Source organism: Jaculus jaculus, chromosome 4, assembly GCF_020740685.1.
Source record: "Jaculus jaculus isolate mJacJac1 chromosome 4, mJacJac1.mat.Y.cur, whole genome shotgun sequence".
Classification (NCBI taxonomy): Eukaryota; Metazoa; Chordata; class Mammalia; order Rodentia; family Dipodidae; genus Jaculus; species Jaculus jaculus.
Window position 1 is genome coordinate 48,074,013 of NC_059105.1, and position 10,000 is coordinate 48,084,012.

Consider the following 10,000-nt stretch of genomic DNA (forward strand, 5'->3'; position numbering starts at 1 on the left):
ATATAAAAGAAACTTCCGGCCGCTAGGCATAGCGGTGGAGATAGCAGCCTCCAGCAGGGTGCACTCGGACCCTCTGCTGCTGCCTTCCCCCAGGACGTCGGCCCAGGATGCCCCAACAGACTTGCCCTCCACAGGAGATCTTCCCGAGCACAAGAGACCCTCGGCGCCCACCGACTTCTCCCAGATAGATCCGGGGAAGCCTGAAAGCATCCTGCAATGACAAAGAATGGAAGAAAGACTCTTAAACGATGCTTGCCACAGCGTCAGAGAACCCCACTGAGAAGGAGACGGAGGAGAAAACCAGCCTGTGGCAAGGCAGCCTCTTCCACGTCAACTGTGATGTCCAGGTTCTTCGTGGGATCAGACTGAGCTATCTTCATGCTTTGGGATGGAAGCTATGCCTGGGAAAAATCAAGGACTTTTTGGTCAGTCAAGACAGGTGTGCTGATTTTACTCTAGAGGAACAGGTGTACCCTGGCAAAGGAGGAGGAAGCAAAGAGAAAAATAAAGCAAAGCAAGAAAAGGGCAAGAAGAAGGAGGGAGACATAAAATTGCGAACTTCCAAAGATGACAACCGAGCTGCAAGGACTGTGCGCCTCGAGCTGCGGGCAGGACGCGAGAGCCCTTAGCGGACAGGCACGCGGGGCGGGGTTGCAGAGGGGTCTGCACGGGGCCGGTTGGTCATATCATAGCTACTGTTAAGGTTAAGGCAGGTTCTGTAATGGTAACAGACACTGGCAAGCCATGTTTTCTGCAGCATGACCTCCGTGGAAACTCAACGGATGCTTTGCCCCACTTTAGCTTGAGTGAGTTCTTGACTCCCCAGACTACAATTCTCTCTCCACTGTACCTGCTCTGGTCCCATGTCTGCTGCGTCGGTCTTTGACTTTCTACTAATCAAAGATGGCAGGATGTAATGAGATAAGCCTTTCAAAGCTCGGCTCTTCTGAATCAAATTGTCAATGGTGCAGTCATGGTTTCATTGCGTGGGGTAAATGTGCTGTGGGGGCTGGGCGGCCAGCTCTGGCGTCGGAGGACAGCCAGGATCCCACACTATGCAGGAAGTGCAGCCTTTGAGACAGAGCTGCCCTGAAATCTTAAGGAATCAACCCTTTGCCGCCTGCTGTGGCGGAGGAGCCCAGGGGTCTGTTCTCTGCTCCTCCTTGCTGAGGAGAGGGCCATGCTGCGGTTGAGTGCTCATGCTCTGCACAGTGAGTGATTAGAGGACCAGTAGTCTTCCGCAGTATGGCATAAGACTTGATGACCTCATTTACAGTATTTCTAAGTTTTTTTTCTTTGATAAAGTGCCTAAACTTGTGATGTTTTTGCATGGTATTCAGATGGTCTGCTACTATTCTTGTCTAGGTTTTGCTGTCCATATGTTGGAGCCTTCTCTGAATAAGACCATTCATACAGATGCCATTTTTAAGAACTTGAATTCTTTAAAACTTTGGTTGTGATTTTCAGAAATTACAAGTAGCACATGTACATGTGTATGGCCAGCAAGTGTCACTGTTAAAGAATGGTAGGAGCCGGGCGTGGTGGTGCACACCTTTAATCCCAGCTCTCCAGAGGCAGAAGTAGGAGGATCACTGTGAGTTCGAGGCCACCCTAAAACTACATAGTTAATTCCAGGTCAGCCTGGACCAGAGTGAAATCATACCTTGAAAAAAAAAGAATGGAACGATGTGGAAAACGTCCCCACCATGCTACGAGTACATTCTGTCCATGCAACTACTATTGATCATTTGTTGAAAAGAAATAGATTGTTTACTGGCTTAAAAAAATTAAACTGTCTCTATAGTTTGGACATAAAATTAGAATGATCATATAGGGTTTCACTAAACTATTCCAGTCATTGGTATCTTACTATAGCTCATTTGTCAAAACTCTCTGAGTTAACACTGGTACACTATTATTAACTAATCTCCAGATTTATTAGAACTTTACCAGCTTTTACTAGCTTTGCTACTGATATCTTCACTTTGTTCAAGATACAATCTAGGATACTACATTTATTTACTAGTCATGACTTGCTAGTTGCCTCAATTAAAGACAATATTCTAGTATTCCCTGTTTTTCATGATCTTTATAGTCTTGAGTACTGGCTTTGTATCCTATAGAATGTTATCTAATCTTATTATCTCCCAGATTTAGGCTGAGAATATGAATTAGGTGAAATGGATAAAGTGACTTTCTGTTTCACTTTCCTAGAGGACACACCATATCTGTAAGACATCTCCAGATCCATGACCATCTCCAGTTGACTAAGGTTGTATTTGCCAGGTTTCTTCATAACAAAGTCACTATTTTTCTCCTCCCAGAATATAGTATTCCAAAATAGATCACTAAGTCCTTCCCATCCATGAGGCAGAGAAAGTTCTACCTCCTGGAGGAATCTTTATCTGTCTGTGCATGTGTATGCACATACACACACATACACACTAAGTGTAAGTCTTCATAAGGAAAATGCATTTCTTTATTTCTTCTCCATTTGTTTTATTTGATTATATATATATATATATATATATATATATATATACACATACATACATATACATATATATATACATATATATGAATAAGTATATTCCCATGTGTGTTTCCTATTTGGGGTAATAATCAGTACTTACATTTGGTATTATTCTTACTCAGATTGTTCCATCTCCCTCAGGTTGGTTCTTAAGGTGTTTGGCGTAATCTCATGCTTTTATCTTTTTCCCTACTGTTTCTAGGCCTATGTTATTTATTCCCTTGGGTATATTGTCTAATCTCTTGGCTTCAAATAGTATCTGTATGCTAATGCATCCTGAATTTGTTGCTCTCCTGCACTCCAAAAGCATTCTCTTTTTCCTCTTGATATCCACTTGGATGTCTGATTGCCATCCATGTCAACCAGTCTAAATCAGAACCTCTTCTGACGCACCTCCCATGCACCAGTCAGTCTTCCCATTGTGACCAATGATTAACCCATACTTCTTGCTGCTCATACTTTACATCCGACCACCCACTCACTGATCTCTCATCTGGGTTATTAAGGAGTCTCAGCATTAGTTTCTTTGTTTTCTTTTCAAACAATTCTTCAACATGTTCTTACCCAGGTGCCAGAGTAATCTTATTAAAATGAGTTGAAACTACTGTCCTCTGAGCTCTTTATTGATTTCCTGTTTCACTTCATAATAGCCAGTTCCCAATCTGACTTCACAGTGAACTATAATGCCCCATCTACCTATTACTGTGAATTCCCCCTCCCTGACATAGTCAACACATGCACACTTATTGTTACTCTCTGTGTCCTGCTAACAGTCTCCACCTCACTCACCCTGTGGCATTGGTTTCTATTCTACTTAGCATGCTAATGAGGCATGCTAAGGTCCTATCCCCAATGCTCTCATTGCACTTGCCTGCATGGCTCATCCTTTACCTCCTTCAATGCTTTACTTAATGCTGTACTCCTAGACCATTCCCTCAAACTCTTTCTTCCTTGTTACAAATACATGATTGGGGATTTTTCAAATTTCTGTAGAGTAGCTGTGAAAATCCAAAACAAAAATGTTTTAGTGGCTGAAGAGATAGCTCATCAGTTAAGGTGCTTCCTAAAAGCCTAACAACTCAGGTTTCATTCCGCAGTGCCCACCTAAAGCCAGATGTGCAGAGGGGCCCATGTGTCTGGAGTGTTTGCAGTGCTTAGAGGCCCTGGTGCACCCATTTTCTCTGTCTCTTTTTGCTCTATCACTGTCTGCTTGAAAATAAATAAATAAAAATATTTTTAAATGTTTTAGTGAAGTCTTCCCTGGCACCCCTTATATTTAAAATGTCAACCCTCTCTCCCTATCATTGCCTATCCTCAACCACTTCAGCACTATTTTTGCCACTTCCCTGATTTAATCTTTTACACGACACTTCATCAAACATCCTATATATTTTGCTTATTGTTTTTTTATTGTCTATACTTCCCCTCAAGAATATAAGCTCTTGAGTCATGAACTGGTTTGATATGTGGTTAGTGGGAGCCACAGCTGCTGCCAACCAACAATGATGAAAGCCCATAGCAATGAGCACCTGGACAAAATCAATATGTCTTTGGATGATATTATCAAATTGATTTGAAAGGAAGGAAAGAAGCGAAACTTTCCAAGACTGAATAGAAGACTTTAGCAAAGTAGTACTGAGCAATTCAGGATGAAAGTATGATGGGGAATCCAACAGAATTATGGTTTTTGTAAAACTAGTATGATCCATAAAAGAAGAATCATGCCTAGAAAGAGATAATCCTTATGGTGATATCACCAGCCTTGCAGCTAGGAAAGCAACTGGAATTCAAAAGGGAATTCGTCCCAGAAACTGTCCCCCTCTAAGTGACAAGAATATAGAATGGTATTTTCCAGCATTAAAAAGGAAGACTCTCTGATAAAGAGCTCATTGTGGATGATAAGCACATGCTGGTGCTGGGAGCATCCAAGAAGAGAAGGAAGAAAAAGATAAATAATTTGAAAGAGAGAGAAGAGGGAGAGAGGCAGAGGGAGAGATGGAAAGAGATAGAGAGGGAGAGAGAAAGAAACAGGAGAAGATTGAGGTCAGTCTTCCTCGTACCTTCTCCAGGGCCTTGTGATTCAGGTGTTCCCTCTAAGGGCCTGGTGAAGGTTCAACCATTTGGTCTGTCCTTTAGGATGTAGAATTTTATGGTACCATTGCTGTTTGGGTACAGTTTTGTGTCCCCACCCCACCTTCCCTATTGCCTGGTCATCAAGATGCATGCTAGGTATGTCGGCGTCCCAGATAGATTCAGGTTAGGTGCTATAGATGAGTGAGACTATGTGGCAATTAGCTTTCTGTGATTGAGTGAGTTCATGGAGAATAAGCTGTTGAAGATTCTACCATTTTTCTTCAAATTTCAATGTGTCATTTTTCCTTACTGCTGTACAGAATTCCATCATGTAGATATGCCACATCTTAGTTATCCATTCAGCTAATGATAGACATCTGCGTTGATTCCAGCTCCTAGCTATTACAAGTTGAGCAGCTATAAACATAGTTGAGCAAATCTCTCTGAACTGAGGCATGGAGATTTGGGGTACATGCCCAGTAAGGGAATAACTGGGTCTATTGGTAATTCTATAGCCAACTTTTTTAGGAGTCTCCATATTGCTTTCCAAAGTGGTGGTGCCATCTTACATTCCCACCAACAGTGGATGAGGATGCCTATTTCTCTACATCCTTGCCAGAACTTATTTTTATTTGATTTTTTAATGTTTGCTATACTTACTGGAGTAAGGTGGAATTGCATAGTTGTTTTAATTTGCATTTCCCTGATGATTAGAGATGATGAACATTTTCTTAAGCATGTGTTTGCCATTTGTATTTCTTCCTCTGAGAACTGCCTGTCCAGTTCTTTGTCCCATCTTGTGACTGGGTTGTTTGACATTTTATTGTTTAGGTTTTTGAGTTTTTTGTAGATTTTAGAGATTGGGCCTCTGTCCATTGGATACTCAGCAAATATTTTATCCTATTCTGGGGGTAATCTATTGGTTCTGCTTACTTTATTTTTGTCTGTGAAGAAACTTTTCACCTTTATGTGATCCCATTGGTTGAGTGATTTTTTTTAAAGATCCTGTGCTCCTAGGGTTTTGTTCAGGAAGTCTTTCCCATTCCTTTATCATGGAAAGTTCCTCCTATATTTTCTTCCAGTAGTAACCGAGTTTCTGGTCTTATATTGAGCACTTTGATCCATTTGGATTTGATTGTTGTACATGGAGAGATATGTGGAAAAAGTTTCAATTTCCTGCATATGGTTATCCAGTTTGTGCAGCACTATTTGTTGAAGATGTTGTCTTTTTTTCCAGCCTATATTGTTAGGGCCTTTGTCAAATATCAAGTAGCTATAGTTACCTGACCCAAAGCCTGGGTCCTAGATTCTATTCCATTGGTCTATACTTCTGTTTTTATGCCAGGGTGTTTTTATTACTATGACTTTGTAATATAGCTTTAGATCAGGTATGGTGATGCCTCCAGAGGTGTTTCTTTTGTTGAGGATATACTTGGATATCCAAGGCCTTCTGCCTTTCCATATGAAATTTGAGATCATCTTTTCTATCTCTGTAAAGAACAGTGTTAGAATTTTGATTGGTATTGCATTAAATCTATATATTGCTTTTGGTAGGATTGCCATTTTCACAATGTTAATTCTGCCTATCCAGGAGCATGGGAGGTCTTTCCATTTTCTCAAGTCCTCCTCAATATCTTTTTTTCAGTGTTTTTAGGTTTTCATTGTATAGGTCTTTCACTTCCTTGGTTAATGTTATTCCACGGTATTTTTTTGTTGCCATTGAAAATGGAACACTGTCAATTATTTCTTTCTCTGTATCTTTATCATTTGCTTGTAGAAAGGCTACTGATTTTTGTACATTGATTTTGTATCCTGCTACTTTGATAAAGGAGTTAATCACCTTTAATAGTTTTGGGATGGAGGCTCTTGGGTCTCATAGGTACAGAATCACGTCATCTGCAAATAGAGCTAACTTAGCTTCTTCCTTTCCAAATTGTATCCCTTTTATTTTATTCTCCTGTTTTATTGCTTGAGCTAGGACTTCCAGTGCTATACTGAAGAGCAGAGGTGAGAGTGGACACCCCTACAAGGTTTCCCAAAAGAAGACAGATTTCTGTCAGAGTATTTGATGACCCATCAAAGGTTAGTGGTAAGACCCTACTGTTGAAGACACCATATATTATTGGCAGTCACATGGAGTAACATGGATGGAAGCTGGAAAAGTCAGTCCCCAGACAGTCAGCGTGTCTAGTGCCAGAAGGTACTACATGAGTGACTGGGGGAAAATGACCAATATCTGTCCAAGCAACTCATGGTCTAACCTACTTAGCAGCAAACAACCTGACATGATGCTCACACAAGTACAATAGTAGCACACAGCCATGGGGCTAACTGATCTGCTCAGTGGAATGGAAACCATAACTGGAGCTGGGAAACAAGTCAGAATCATATCCAAAAATGAGCCTGCTCTTCATTATCAAGCTCCCACCAATTGTGGGCTACAAGAGGGCCTACACCTATTAAATCCTCTCTTAAAAAAAAAAAAAAATGGCTAGCCCATTTACCTATTGCTACCTTTACTCTCTTTTGGAGAATTTGCTTTTCTTTTTCAGATATATACAGATCCTAAGGAGAGAACCACCCCCTCATACCTCAAAAGGGCCCCAGCTGAAACTAAGAATAAGTGGGGAAACAAGCAAGAGTGCTGTTTTCCTGGTGAACCTGGTACCAGCACAAAGGTGAAGGAGATACACACAGAGAACAATCAACTCATACCAGATATCCAGAAACACAGAGGCTCCCAAGACCTCATCACTGAAGCAGACCTAAAATGAACCCAATATGGCTCAGGGAAATTTGTGGAAGAGGGGGCAAAAAGAATGTCAGAGCCACATGTTGGGTCATGATACACAGAAACATTGCTTCCTACCCATAACTGATGGCTAACCCCACAATGCACAACCCATATTCCCCAACTAGGAGGGTCCCTCCAGAGAGAGGAAGACAGGGAGGAGGCTAAAAATGGTACCAACTTGACTATATTTACTGAGTACAAAACTAATTAAAAAAAAAAAAAAAACCCAGGAAGGCAAGCTGAGCATAGTGGTACACGCCTTTAATCCCAGCATGTGGGAGGCAGAGGTAGGAGGATCACCATGAGTTCCAGGCCACTCTGAGACTACATAGTGAATTCCAGGTCACCCTGGCTAGAGTGAACCTTCCATGGGGGAAAAAAAGAAAGAAAGAAAAGGTAGACAAACCTTCTGAAACAAAGTGAAAGTGAAGTACAAAGGAAAACAGTTGCCGTTCTTAAGAGACCTAACCAGTTAAATAACATTGCCCCTAATGTTATCAGGAACAGAAATAAATTAAGTCATTATAAAATATCTTTGCAGAACTTTGTATTATTAAGGTAAATAATCTGGGCATAGTAGGGCATGCCTTTATTTCAAGAAAGAAAGAAAGAAAGAAAGAAAGAAAGAAAGAAAGAAAGAAAGAAAGAAAGAAAGAAAGAAAGAAAGAAAGAAGGAAGGAAGGAAGGAAGGAAGGAAGGAAGGAAGGAAGGAAGGAAGGAAGGAAGGAAGGAAGGAAAGAGGGAGGGAGGAAGACAGATATTCATCAGGCAACTTTTCTTTTCAGAAGAGGCCTGAAGTTTCAAGCCCAGTTGAACTCAGAACAGCTGCTAGATGATGTGGTAGCAAAGAGAACTCGTCAATGGTGGACTGCCACCACAAATGGAGGGATGTTGACTATATCCATTGATAATCCTGGAGCAGTGCATTGCCAGTAACTCAGAAACCATGATTAACTCCTACTGCTGTACCCCCATTCTTCACTGAACGAGAGCAATCTGGTGTAAAGAAAGCTCCTAAAGATGTCCCTCTACAACTTGAAATAAACAGTGTTGGAAAACAGACAGGGATGACTTCAAATGAAAATACTGAAGGAACAAAGATCTATCCTCACATTCAACAGAGGAGGAAGCCACTTTGTAACCATGGAGTGGATCCCATGTCCAAGGAACTTTTAAATATTGACAGCCTGAACAGTTAAAGTGCTTGAAGAGTTCATAACAGAATTTCAAAAAACTTCAAAATATTCCCAAGGCTAAATAACTTTCATTTTTGAAGATTTGGAGTTTTTGAATGCATAAATTATGCCCTGAAAGTATAACAGGGATTGTCCTTCTCTGTTCTTAAGAGTTCATGTGTGGCCCAAACAGAAACAGTTCTCTGTTGAGTTCTTTGGTTCCTCATGCAGCAAAAGGATAGAAATTGATTATTTTTATGATGGTGTTATTTAGAATCTTATCACCTTTGCCCATTTTTTTAAGACTTTTCCATGGTAACCTTAATCATCAGAAATATGAATAGGCCCCTATGTGGTTGTCACTTATCCATCAATAGTGTTGATGTACTAAATGCACCCACCTTTTCTTCAATGAGATATTACAAAACCTTTTTGTAATAATTTCAGTTTTGATATTTAAGACTTATGGAAATAGCCAGGCATGATGGTATATACCTTTAATCCCAGCACTTAGGAGGCAGGGGTAGGTGGATCACCATGAGTTCAAGGCCACCTGAGACTACATACTGAATCCCAGGTCAGCCTGGGATAGAGTGAGTCCCTATCTTGAAATAAACAAAACAAAGCAACAACAACAACAAAAATGATTTATGGAAATAACCAGAACTTGGTCCATTTTTCATGTTGTATTAGTTTAAACTCCAGCATTGTAAATATTTAGTGCTGAACTTTTAGCAAGAATTGTCTCACTTTAAAATGTTGTGTAAAGACTGTAAATGCATATTTACAAAGTTATTTGATTGAACCTTGAAGAAGAAGATCTGATATAAAAATCTGGAAGTTTGGCATTTAATAAATGAAGACAATGTGAAAGGAAATAACAAGTGGAAGGACTGAAAACAGGTGAGTAACTTCAAAGTCCAGATCATAGTTATACTCTTTGGATTTAATGTGGACCTGAGCCAAGTTATTACAAATTCTACAAATGGTGTTGATTAGAATTGCAGTTTTTAAAATGGATTGAGTCCCTTGGATGTATTGATAGTAAACTTAATAGCCATAAAGCCCTACACTTTATATTCAAAAAGTTTAAATTTACAAGCTTTTAATCTTGCAAAATTAAATAATTTACCCTCTTTTCCCTTGTCCCTGCCCGCATTCCACTGGAGACAATCCTCAGTGGGGTTGCAGATATTCCCCATGGGGTTGAAGTTTATGTGTTATGGGAGCAGTAGTCAGTTATTTTGGGGGCAGGGAGGGAATGCCTCTGGGCATGATATCTCAACCTGTGGCTCTTACAATCTTTCTGCCCCCTCTTCATTGTTTTTTTAATTTATTTTTAAATTTAAATGCTGTTTTCTCCTTTCCTAACTCTTATGTGCCTGGCCGCACTTTGAGCAAGTGAACGCTTTAAAAGACATGGAC

General features: G+C 40.4%; 1 pseudogene; it reads left to right on the forward strand.

The window, feature by feature from the left end:
- The first annotated feature begins 3,982 nt into the window (after positions 1-3,982).
- Positions 3,983-8,576, forward strand: LOC123460227 (annotated as a pseudogene).
- Positions 8,577-10,000: the final 1,424 nt, after the last annotated feature.